The 12663-nt window shown below is 38.7% G+C and overlaps 1 non-coding gene across 1 annotated transcript; it reads left to right on the plus strand.

Annotated features, from left to right (window-relative positions):
• Positions 1-7122: 7122 nt before the first annotated feature.
• LOC141709150 (small nucleolar RNA R71) lies at positions 7123-7229 on the plus strand. Its single transcript, XR_012569741.1, has one exon. It is a non-coding gene; the product is annotated as a small nucleolar RNA R71 (small nucleolar RNA).
• Positions 7230-12663: the final 5434 nt, after the last annotated feature.

The raw sequence follows: 12663 nt of genomic DNA on the forward strand, positions 1-12663 counted from the left end.
AATAGTGCTTTAATCTCTGACCATTAACTTTGAATGCTTGGCCCGGATCGTTCTCAAAAATCTCCACCACTCCGTGTGGAAACACAAGTTTGACGATAAATGGTCCAGACCACCTTGATTTTAACTTTCCAGGAAAAAGTCGGAGACGAGAGTTAAATAAAAGAACTTGTTGCCCCGACACAAATGACTTAAGAGATAACTTCCTGTCGTGCCACCCTTTTACTTTTTTCCTTGTACATTTTGTTGTTCTCGTACGCTTGAAGTCAAAATTCATCAAGTTCATTTAACTGAAACATTCGCTTCTTCCCAGCTGCATCTAGATCAAGATTTAACTTCTTCAATTCCCAATAAGCCTTATGCTCAAGCTCTGCAGGTAAATGACATCCCTTACCATAGACAAGTTGAAACGGGGACATCCCAAGTGGAGTCTTGTATGCTGTTCTATAAGCCCAAAAAGCTTCATCGAGCTTCAAAGACCAATCTTTCCTTGAGAGACAAACAACTTTCTCTAGAATGCGCTTGATCTCTCTATTAGACACTTCAGCTTGACCATTAGTTTGCGGATGATAGGTAGTAGCAATACGATGATTCATATTGTAGCGCTGCATCGTAGAAGTGAACTTACGATTGAAGAAATGTGACCCTTTATCACTTATGATAACTCGTGGCGTTCCAAACCTTGTGAATATCTGCTTATGAAGAAAACTCAACACTACCTTTGCATCATTCGTCGATAGAGCCTTGACTTCTACCCATTTTGAGACATAATCGGCTGCCAGTAAGATGTACTGATTATTGCAAGATGAGATAAATGGTCCCATGAAATCGATTCCCCAAACATCAAAGACCTCAACTTCAAGCATCACATTAAAAGGCATCTCATTCTTTCTAGTAAGATTCCCAACTCTTTGGCAATGATCACACCTTAAAACGAACTGATGTGCATCCTTAAACAACGTAGGCCAGAAAAAACCTGCTTAAAGAATACGAGCTGTTGTCTTTTCACCACCATAATGTCCACCATAAACTGTGGAATGACAGTCTCATAATATCCCCTCCGTCTCACAGAATGGGATACATCTCCTCATGATCTGGTCAGCTCCTTATCTAAACAAATATGGTTCATCCCACATGTACCACTTCACCTCATGCAGAAACTTCTTCTTTTGAGCCGCGTTCATATTAGGAGGCAATATATTGCTCACAAGATAGTTCATAATGTCTGCGAACCATGGCTATTCCTCTTGAACTGCGAACAACTGCTCATCCGAAAAAGATTCGTTGATCAATGTCTTATCATGTGAAGTAGAATTAGGATTCTCCAATCTAGAGAGATGGTCAGCTACTTGATTTTCAATACCTTTTCGATCCTTGATCTCTAACTCAAATTCCTGTAGCAAGAGCACCCAACGAATAAGCCTAGGCTTCGAATCCTTCTTTGAGACTAGGTAGCGAATGGCAGCGTGATCAGTGAATACTGTCACCTTTGTCCCTAGTAGATAAGATCGAAATTTTTCAAAACCTAAAACTATAGCCAAGAGCTCCTTCTCAGTAGTGGTGTAGTTCATTTGAGCTCCATTAAGCGTCTTACTAGCATAGTATACCACATGAAATATATTATTCTTGCGCTGCCCAAGAACTGCTCCCACTGTATAATCACTTGCATCGCACATCATCTCAAAAGGTTCTGTCCAATCAGGTGCCGTAATAACTGGTGCAGTTATTAAACTCTTCTTGAGAGTCTCGAATGCTGCCAAGCATTCATCATCAAATTTGAAAGGCACATCTTTCTCGAGCAAGTTGCACAACGGCTTAGATATCTTAGAGAAGTCCTTGATGAAACGCCGATAAAAACCCGCATGACCAAGAAAACTACGGATTCCTTTAACAGAAAAAAGTGGCAAAAGATTTTCAATGACCCCCACCTTGGCTTTATCCACCTCAAGGCCCTTGCTAGAGACCTTATGCCCAAGAATAATGCCTTGTTGCACCATTAAGTGAAATTTTTCCCAATTGAGCACCAAATTAGTTTCCACACACCTTTTGAGCACCGAACGGAGATTATTAAAACATTCATCAAATGAATGTCCAAAGACGGAGAAGTCATCCATGAACACTTTGACATTATTTCCAATCATATCAGAGAATATAGCCATCATGCATCTCTGAAAAGTGGCAGGTGCACCATATAAGCCAAAAGAAACTCTGCGAAAAGCAAACGTGCCAAATGGACAAGTGAAAGTAGTCTTTTTCTTGATCTTCTGGTGCAATGCAAATCTGATTATAACTCAAATAGCCATGAAGAAGACAATAATACTCATGACCAGCCAGCCTATCAAACATCTGATTAATAAATGGAAGAGGGAAGTGATCCTTCCTCGTAGCTTTATTCAACTTTATGTAGTCCATGTATACCCTCTATCATGTGACTGTTCGAGTGGGAATGAGCTCGTTCTTCTCATTTTCTACCACAATAATAACTCCTTTCTTAGGTACACATTGCACGGGGCTCCCCCAAGAACTGTCAGAAATATGATATATGATTCCAGCATCCAACCACTTTAGAATTTCTTTCTTCACCACTACTTTCATGATAGGATTAAGTCTTCGCTGTTGCTCAACAGTCGGCTTACTACCTTCCTCTAACAGAATTTTATGCATGCAGTACGAGGGGTTGATCCCTTTTATATCTTCTATAGTCTATCCGATGGCCGATTTGAATTCTCTCAAGATCCTCAAGAGCTTGTCCTCATCACTACCTGAAAGGTCAGATGCAATAATAACAGGCAAAGTAGATGCATCACCTAAAAAAGTATACCTCAAGTGTTCAGGCAATGGTTTAAGCTCCAAAGTAGGTGCTTTCTCAATAGATGGTTTGAGCTTTCCCTCAGCATTCTTGAGATCAATATTACTAAGTGATTCAAATGGCATGTCTAGCTTTCGCTTCCAAGGAGAAACATTTAGATATTGTAGTTGCTCATTGCCTTCCTCATCTTCACTGTCAAATTCCCCCAATAAGGCTTTTTCTAAGGCATCAGACCTTAGCACATGATCAAGTTCTGAAGTTACTGCAGAATCAATCAAATCCACCTTGAAGCACTCCTCATCTTCTGTAGGGAATTTCATCGCATTGACTATATTGAATGTCACATCCTGATCTTGCACCCGTATAGTAAGTTCACCTTCTTGCACTTCTATCAAGGTACGACCTGTAGCCAAGAAAGGTCTTCCCAAGATTATGGGGATCTTCTTATCTTCCTCGAAATCCAGAATGACAAAGTCTGCCGGAAAGATGAGCTTGTCCACCTTTACTAACACATCCTCCACGATGCCTCGTGGGTATGTAATAGAACGATCAACCAATTGTAGAGACATGTAGGTGGGCTTCGGATCAGGAAAATTCAGCTTTTTGAAGATAGACAATGGCAACAGATTGATGCTTGCTCCCAAATTGCAAAGGAACTTGTCAAATGACAATTTGCCAATAGTGCAAGGAATGGTGAAGCTACCTGGATCCTTAACCTTTGGAGGTAATTTTTGTTATAGCACAACACTGCACTCTTCCTTTAGAAAAATGGTATCAAGATCATCCAGTTTCACCTTCTTTGAAAGAATACCTTTCATGAATTTCGCATAACTAGGCATTTGCTCCAGAGCCTCAGCGAAAGGTATGTTGATGTGAAGTTTCTTGAACACCTCTAGAAACTTACCGAATTACTTATCTAGCTTTTGTTTTTGCAATCTCTTAGGAAAAGGTGGTGGAGAATAGAGCTGTTTCTCCCCTGTATTACCCTCAGGCAGAGTGTGTTCAACAATAGTCTTCCTTGGTTCCCCATCTTTCTCCTCTTGCTTTTCTTCTTCATCTACAACTTCAGCTTTTCTATCTTTTACTTTTTCAGCATCAGCAACTTTTCCAGACCTTAAGGTAATAGCTTTGACTTGCTCTTTAGCTTCCTTCCTGCCTGGCACTTCAGTATCACTGGGAAGTGTGCCCGGTTGACGATTGAGCACAGCATTGGCTATTTGACCGATTTGATTCTCCAAGGTCTTGATAGAAACAGCCTGACTTTTGCATAATAGCTTTAGCTCCTCGAAATCAGCACTAGAAGGTGGAGCAACACCTCCTTGTTGAGGATATGATTTCCTTTGAGCATATTGCTACAGTTGCTGGAATTCAGGTGGATTAAATTGCTTACTTACAGCTTGCTGAACAACATTCTGAGTATTGCTCCAGCTGAAATTAAAATGATTTCTGTTATTAGGATGATAAGTAGCTGGCACAGGCTGCTGCGGTCGCTGATAATTGTTCACATACTGAACAGATTCATTAATAAGAGAACACTGATCCATAGCATGAGAGCCTGCACAAAGCTCACAGACAATAGCTATCTGATTGACTCCATAGTTGGCTAAAGAATTGACTATCATAGACAACGGTTGGAGCTGCGCTGCAATAGCTGTAGCTTCATCAACTTCCAGAATACCTGCTACCTTCCCAGGCATCATCCTTTGAGTTGGGTTTTGATGCTCATTTGTAGCCATAGTTTTAATGAGATTATAGGCCTCAATATAGCTTTTGGCCCACAAGGCGCCTCCAGCAGCTGCATCGAGCATGGGTCGAGATTGGGCCCCAAAACCATTGTAGAACCCAGTGATCACCATCCAGTCAGGTATACCATGAAGTGGACACTTTTTCAACATCTCCTTATAGCGCTCCCAAGCTTCGCACATAGATTCTGTTGGTTGCTGCGCAAACTGAGTAAGAGCACTCCTCATAGCTGCAGTATTGGCCATTGGATAGAACTTCACCAGAAATTTTTGCGCAAGATCTTCCCAAGTAGTGATGGACCCAGCTGGTAGAGAATGTAACCAGTCCTTAGCTTTATCCCTCGGAGAGAATGGGAAAAGTCTCAGCTTGATAGCCTCATCAGTAACACCATTATATTTGAAAGTACTGCAGATCTCGACAAAATTCCTGATATGCATGTTGGGATCTTCAGTCGTAGCACCTCCGAAAGAAACAGAATTATGCACCATCTGAATAGTGCCCAGCTTGATTTCAAAAGTATTGGTCTGAATAGCCGGATGAATGATGCTTGACTGAATGTCATCAATTTTAGGCCGAGAAAAGTCCATAAGGGCTGGATCTGCTAGAACTATCCGATCACCCTTGATTACCGGTTCCTTCTTTTCACTCTCTTTATCTGAATCTTCAAAATCTAACTTCTCCGGAATATCAAGAACTGAATCTGTCTCCTCAGCCGTATCTAGAGTCCTCTTGCGAGTGCGAGAATGTGTTTGCATAAACGCTCGCTAGAGTACCTAAAATACAACCGGAAACAATAAGTAACAAATCTTAATCAATGAGTCCTAATGACCACTGATGGCAAGTACATAAACTAAACAAATTACACCGAGTCCCCGGCAGCGGCGCCAAAAATTTGTGAGGCACAAAGCATGCGCTAATATTTCAAAAAAGTATACGCGTTCACAAGTAATATAGAATAATTTCTAGTTCGTTCCCACAGAGACACTGACTAATTATGTTCAATTAACACTTACTCACCGATGTATGATTACTTCTCAATGTCAAGATAATAACACTTAAGATTGATTAACTAATTATTAACTACGATTAACTACGAGAATAAAACACTTAATTTAACACTTGAACTAATAATATTAAACATACATGAGATCATAATCATTCAATAGTTATTGTTATTACCCATAACATGTAACGGTGATGATATTAATCGAACAACACAAAACTGATAAAAGCCAACTTTCGTTGTACAAATACCATTCTACCAAGCATCCACAATTAAGATAGAAGTTGAATAGGCATCAATTATGTTGAGACCCTATATGTCTACAAAATTTGAAAATATAACGATTTAAGCGCAAGTTATTCATTATGATTACATAGGGCAAGTAAAATGGTTAGAGTTACCCACTAATCATGCATACAATACATGAACCTATGCTAGCATGGCAAGTTCTAAATCTCAAGATTCACTGTCGCTTCACAAGAGATTAACAGGCTATCTTATATGTCCGTGACACACATAAGGCGAATAAGCACAACCTATGCTACATATCATATAATCATCACATACCAAGGTATTAAACAATCAACTAAAGAAATCCATAGTAAATCCGCTATGACCCCATGATCACGATTAGCCCATGATAGAACTCATCGTCACCATGGGTTCATATGAAAACATGATAATCACACAATGATATAAACTAATAAAAATACTTATTAAAATTAGAGTACGTCACAAGAGTATTAAGGTTCAAAGTAAAGAAAACTAGCATCCACTGTTACAACGAATAAAAGAATCATAAGATAATGTATGCTTCCTCTTCTTCATTGTGGTGTGCTAAAACGGTCTTTTTAATCTTTTCTCCTTGCTCCTTGCTTGATTGATACTTGCTGCTTGATATTGTGAAATGTCTCTCAAGTAGGTTTATATAAGAGTCCACAAGAAACAACGTCGTCAGAAGTCCAATAGAAGTCAAATTAGAAAATCAGATTCTAAAATTACGACCCCAGGAGGCCGCCTCAGTTCCCAGGCGGGCGCCTACATCTCCTGGCAGTCGCCCCACATCCCAGGCGGGCGCCTGTACTGCTTCTGGAAAAAAACATCTTTTTCCTCCTAATTTTGCTAAATTCTTCGCACAACTCCCCTCAACTGGTTCCAAGTACTTCCCTAGGCTTATTATGATGAAATCTCCCTAATTACGCAAGTTATACCCTGAAATGCAAAGACACTAGAAAAACGCATCAAATACACAAAATACTTGATTTTAAGACATCAATTCAAGCCATTATAAGACGTTCTAAGTGGTATAAAATGCCACTTATCAATTGTCAAAGCCTTAAGTTGGGCAGCGATAGTAGTTGCTGTGTCCAACTCCAAAATTCCTGCTACTTTCCCCTGAGTCAGTCTCTGGGAAGGATTCTGGTACTCATTAGCAGCCATTAGTTCAATAAGTTCACATACTTCATCATAAATCTTAGCCCACAAGGCTCCTCCTGATGCTCCATCAAGCATGGGCCTAAAAGTAGGACCTAATCTATTGTAGAGGCAGTTAATAATCATCCAATCAGGCATGCCATAGTGTGGGCACTTCCTTAGCATCTCCTTATATCGATCCCAAGCCTCACACAGAGATTCTCCAGTTTGCTGCGCGAACTAGGCAAGAGCATCCCTGATTGCTGCATTCTTCGCCATGGGGAAGAATTTAGTGAGAAAATTTTGAGCAAGATCTTTCCAAGTTGTGATAGACCCTGCTGGTAGAAAGTGTAACCAGCACTTAGCATTGTCCCTCAGAGAGAATGGGAAGAGTCGTAGCTTGATAGCATCTTCAGTCACATCATTGAATTTGAAAGTATCGCAGATCTCGATAAAATCCCTGATGTGCATGTTGGAGTCTTCAGTAGGAGAACCCCCAAACTGAACTGAGTTCTGTATCATCAGGATCGTGCTTGACATGATCTTAAAAGTGTTAGCCCTGATGGCTGGTCTAATGATGCTAGACTGAATGTCATTAATCTTAGGCTTAGAATAGTCCATCAAAGCCTTCAGATTTTCTGCTTGATCACTCATAGCTACTACAATTGGCTCTTCAACTTTCTCTTCTTCTTTTACCTTCTTTTCTTCCTCAAAAACTTCCCTACGAACTACCACAAGTTCTTCCTCGGCTTTCTCCAGTGTTCTCTTACGAATACGCGAACGCGTATACATACACCCATGCTAGAGTACCTGAAACCAGACAAGGAACAAATAAGTAACAATGTACGAGTCAATAAACTTTAACTACCACTGATGGAAAGCACATAAACGATAAATTAACACTGTAGTCCCCGACAGCGGTGCCAAAAACTTGTTAGTCGCTAAACACGCGCTAATAATACATGCAAGTATACGAGTTTGCAAGTAGTATATAATCTTTTCTAGTTCATTCCCACAGAGAATGTATTGGTTAACTATCTAATTTATGCACATAAGCAACAATGTATGGTTATTATCCAATGCTAAGACGATAACAAATTAAGATTGTTTATAACTAAGAATTACGCTAACAATTATAACTACGAGAATAAGATTGACTTAATTGATATATATGACAAACATGGGATTCTAACTTCATTAAATACTTCATTCAATGGCCTTATTATTCTTAACCTTAGCATGCAATGATGATGGCACTAATAAGATAACACGAAACTGATAAAACCAACTTTCGTTGCACGAGTACCATTCTACCAGACATCCACAAAAGAGATAGAATCTGAATAGGCACCAATCATATTGAGACCCTATATGTCTATAAAATTTGACAACATAATGGTTTAAGCACAAGTTATCTATCTTGATTACAAAGGGAAAGTAAGATGGTTAAAATTACCTACAAATCATGCGTAACAAATACATTAAGAATTAATACGCTATCTTATAAGTTCGCGATGCTCATAAGACGAATACGCACAACCAAAACTAGGATATCATAAAATCACCACATACTAAGGCATCAAACAATTTAACTAAAGAAATCCATAAATAAATCCGCTAGAACCCCACGATAACGATTAGCCCATAATCAGACTCATTATCAACGTGAGTTCCGATGAAAACATGATATAACAAACGTAGTCTTTATACGAATAAATAAAACCAAGTAAAAACAAGAGTATAGGTTCAGCAAAACAAGAACAAGATTCCAAATTACAACTCACAACAAAGATTCACTAGAATAAAGTAGATCGTCTTCGCCTTTGTTGAATTGTGCTAAAGGTCTCTTGCCATCTTCTCCTTGCGCTCTGGTCTGTCTCTGACTTATTATCTTTTAGAAATGACATAATATGAATATATATAGAAGCCCTCAACAATATGGAAGCTTCCCTTTTAGAATTGTAATAGAAACAGGATTCTAAAATTCGACCTCGGCGCGGACGCGCGCTATCATAGCGCGGGCGCGCTGCATTTCTGGAACCCCGGCATGGGCGCGCCGTCCTTCTGGGAAAAACTCAGATTTCTTCTTAAAACTTGCTGCTTCAAGCCGGCTTTCCACGAGCTTTTATTCCAACACCACCTGGATACCAAATTTGCACCAAAACAATGCTAATTCACCTGATTACCTGAATAGTGCCTGAAATACAAAAACACTAGAAAACAAATTAAAACACATAACAACTTGAGTACAAATACACCAATTCAAATCTTATTAGAGCATTATAAAGTGTCATAAATGCCACTCAACACACGGTGGTAGGGTCCACTAAACATGCTAAGGATTGGTCCTATTGTTGTGTATATGTTGTGTACTTGATGATTTCATGAACAAAACACCTTGGTAGATTTTACTTAGTGAAAATGTAGCACTCGACGGATAAGGATTATAGTCCCGATGGATAACTCTTTTTAGTCCCGATGGATGATGACCTATTATCCATCGAGTGAGTAGCTTATGTAACAATAAGTCTGTAGCACATTTCTGTATACACTTTGTTTAGAATCTGTAGTAGCACATAAGTCATATTGACTGTAACTAGATATGCAGAATAGGTTGATTAATTATACATAGATGATGTCTTGTAATTCTGCATAAATGAAATGAAGTCAAGTGTCTGATTGCTACCCGACGGATAAATAACAATGAATTCGACGGATGATCAACAACCCGACGGATGATCATTAACTCGACGGATGATCATAAACCCGACGGATAAAGAATTCAAATATCTATTGACAGTGACAACACAGTCACATGCGTCGAGTGTATGCAAATGGAATGTGGTAACCTATTCAACTGGGTTTTCGAGAACAAAGAAGCATTGCCATTTCCATGCTATTATGAAGATATTCAAAGATGCTGGAATAGAGTAATGAAGTAGCATTGTATTATACTTGATAGTTTTTATTTTATTATCTTGTCTTATTGCTTTGTAATCTTGGTGATATATAAACCAAGAAGCAGCAAATAGAATAGTAACTAAGGAACTAAGCAACCAAGAGAGAAACATTTGTAAGCTGCACTCTTAGCATTTCTCTCATTCTTAGTTGTTATCATTTTGTAAGCAGCTGTGAGCTTTTTGCACACAGAGTTCTCTCGATATATATTATATATCTCTGGTGGAATCATTCAAATCCACTAGAAAGTTTTTAAAGACTCTTGTTTTTAATTACTTGTGTTTTGATTCATTTCAAGTAACTATTCCGCACTCTGCTAATCAATTCACATTTATATATATATTTGAGTTAGAACATTTTTATTCAAGAAAAAGTTTCAAGAATTCCATTCAACCCCCCTTCTGTAATTCTTGTTACATTGTTAAGGGACTAATAATTGGTATCAGAGCAAGCTCTTGAAGAACAAAGAGTTTAAATATCAAAACAATACAGCAAGATAAACAAGAAGGATGTTGGAGTCAAAATTCCTTTTCTGGATAAAGATAATTACAATCATTGGAAGGTAAAGATGCATCTTCATTTGCTTTCTCAAGATGAGGCCTATATGGACTGTATAGAAAGAGGCCCTCATGTTCCAATGAGAGCTGCAACTGGAAATGAGCCATCTGTCCCCAAGCCAAGGCATGAATGGTCTGATCCTGATATTGAACAAGTCAGGAAGGATAAAAAGGCCATGAATATCATGTTTAATTGAGTTGATGGTGATATCTTTGATAACATTATCAACTGCAAAACTGCCAAGGATGTTTGGGATACAATACAGATCATCTGTGATGGCACTGAGCAAGTTAGAGAAAACAAGATGCAGCTACTGATTCAGCAATATGAGCATTTTCATAATGAAGAAAGTGAGTCTCTCACTGACATTTTTAGTAGGTTTCAAAAACTGCTAAATGCTCTAAAGTTGCATGGAAGGGTCTATCAGACAAAAGACTCCAATCTGAAATTCCGTAGATCTCTTCCAAAGGAATGGAAACCAATGACAGTCTCATTGAGAAACTCACAAGATTATAAGGAGTTTACTTTGGAGAGACTGTATGGCATCCTGAAAACTTATGAGCTTGAAATAGAGTAAGATGAGAGGATGGAGAGAGGAAAGAAGAAAGGAGGGTCCATTGCACTAGTTGCCGAGTTAGAGAAAAAGAAGGAGATGAAGATGGAAGCTGTTGAGTCAACTGCAAGGGTCTGTGAAAGCAAGGGCAAGGGGCTTGCAGTACAAAATAAAGATTCTTTGAGCCAAGATGACATGGAAGACATTGATGAACATTTAGCATTTCTTTCCAGAAGATTTGCCAAGCTCAAGTTCAAAACGAACTTTGGAGCAGCCAAGCCAAATAGAAACATGGTGGATAAATCAAAATTCAAATGTTTCAAATGTGGCTTGGCAGGGCACTTTGCTAGTGAGTGTAGAAAGTCAGATTCCAGTAAGAAAAAGTTTGAGCCTGTGGATTATAAGCAAAAATACTTTGAGCTGCTCAAACAAAAGGAAAAGGGTTTCTTTACACAAGAAAATGACTGGGCAGCAGATGGTCTAGATGAAGATGAAGATGTCAGCTATGTCAATCTAGCCCTAATGGCCAAGTCTGATGAAACAGAAACAAGTTCTTCAAGTAATCAGGTAATTACTACAAACCTTGCACATTTATCTAAAGCTGAGTGTAATGATGCTATAAATGACATGTCTACAGAGTTATATCATTTGCGTGTTACACTTAAGTCTCTTACTAAAAAAAATGCTAAAATCAAAGAAAACAATTTGTTTTTTAGTGAGAGAAATAATGTGCTAGAGTCTCAGTTCATTGATTTTGAAAAATTAAGAATTGAGTGTAAGATTGCCAGGGAGGAATTAACTGAGTCCTTAAAGAAAGAAGAAATTTTGAAGAAGCAGCTCGAGCGTGAACAGGAGGTGATTAAGGCATGGAAAACATCTAGAGATGTCCATGCTCAAATCACCAAAGTTCAAGGAATTGATTCCTTCTGTGATGCAGCCTGGAAAAAGAACAAGGAGAAACTAGAACCAAATTTGGTGGATGGAGTGCTAACAGATGTAGACTCGACGGATGATGAGGGTCATCCGTCGGATGACAAAAAGGGTTATCCGTCGACTGATGAAAATCCTCATCCGTCGGCTGCAAGCAAGCCTATCAGTAAAGCCAAACTTGTTAAGTTGAATGAAAAATATGGATTTGTTTCCAAGAACTTTGTTCAAGGAGAATCGAGTCAAGTTAAGAAATGGAAAAAGGCTAATGTTGGTCACATGACTGTCAAACAGTTAAGTGACAGACTTGAAAAGATTGAGGTGAAAACAGAGGCTAAAAAGAAAAATAATAGAAATGGTAAAGTAGGGATTAACAAACATAATAACTACACACCTGATAAATATGCTCCTAGAAAAATCTGTGACAAGTGTGGTAGTGTGAATCATTTGTCTATTAATTGCAAAATCTGCCATGCCTATTCCCATGTCTGTGCCACCTCACTTCCCCAACATGAATGCCACGCCTCATATGCCTATGAATGTTATGTCTGCACAGAATATGAATGCACAGTTTGCTAATATGCCATTTACACCTAATCCTTATTATGCTGCATTTAGTATGCCACAAATGCCATTTAGCATGCCTTACTGGAATAACATGTTCACTAATAGCATGCCATTCCCTGTTGATTATAATATGTA

Source organism: Apium graveolens, chromosome 2 (genome assembly GCF_009905375.1).
Source record: "Apium graveolens cultivar Ventura chromosome 2, ASM990537v1, whole genome shotgun sequence".
Taxonomy (NCBI): Eukaryota; Viridiplantae; Streptophyta; class Magnoliopsida; order Apiales; family Apiaceae; genus Apium; species Apium graveolens.